Source organism: Penaeus monodon, chromosome 32 (assembly GCF_015228065.2).
Source record: "Penaeus monodon isolate SGIC_2016 chromosome 32, NSTDA_Pmon_1, whole genome shotgun sequence".
Taxonomy (NCBI): domain Eukaryota; kingdom Metazoa; phylum Arthropoda; class Malacostraca; order Decapoda; family Penaeidae; genus Penaeus; species Penaeus monodon.
In genome coordinates this window covers 37,450,413-37,450,985 of record NC_051417.1, presented here as the reverse complement: position 1 = coordinate 37,450,985, position 573 = coordinate 37,450,413, and the positions used below count along the sequence as shown (strand labels likewise).

General features: G+C 47.5%; 1 protein-coding gene across 1 annotated transcript in view; it reads left to right on the top strand.

The window, feature by feature from the left end:
* The window catches only part of LOC119593858 (CD151 antigen-like), a 35,452-nt gene that overhangs the window by 881 nt on the left and 33,998 nt on the right, over nucleotides 1-573 (top strand). The gene's annotated exons all lie outside the window — the stretch shown is intronic.

Sequence of the window (573 nt, the reverse complement as noted above, 5' to 3'; positions counted from 1 at the left end):
CATTTGGGAGAGTCTTATGGAGAAAGGCCCACCTAGCTGACTACTGGCCACCCCAGAATCAACCTCTGGGCACTGGCTCCAACTCGAGGGGTCGGAGAATCACTTGCCACTTTTTCTCCTGGACTCTTGACATAGAATCCGCAATGAGAACAGGGGAGTGCGGTAGTTGGCAGCTGTCAACTACTTTTACCTGAGGTCTCCATAAACCTGTCGAAAGGCCAGAGGAATACTGGCTAGTCGCGACAAGAAAAGGCCTTTCGGCTGAGTTGCTGGAAGTGGAGATGATGCTGAGCAGGCTTCCGTCAAAAGACAAACTGCAACGACTCATGGGGAGCTCCAACAAAGCAACAGTGGTTCAAATAGATCTCAATTTAAGAAGGGCGATTATCAATAACAGTGGAACAGAATTCTCCTAAGGAAGAAGCCACTCTCATTAAACACTTTATCATACAACTCTTGCCGCACCCCCTGGCCCGCATATGTCAAGGAAACCTTGTGCTCTCTTAAGAGTTAATTTCCCAAGATTAAGCTCTGAATCCCAATTTTCACCCTTTCTCTGCCATACAACACAAT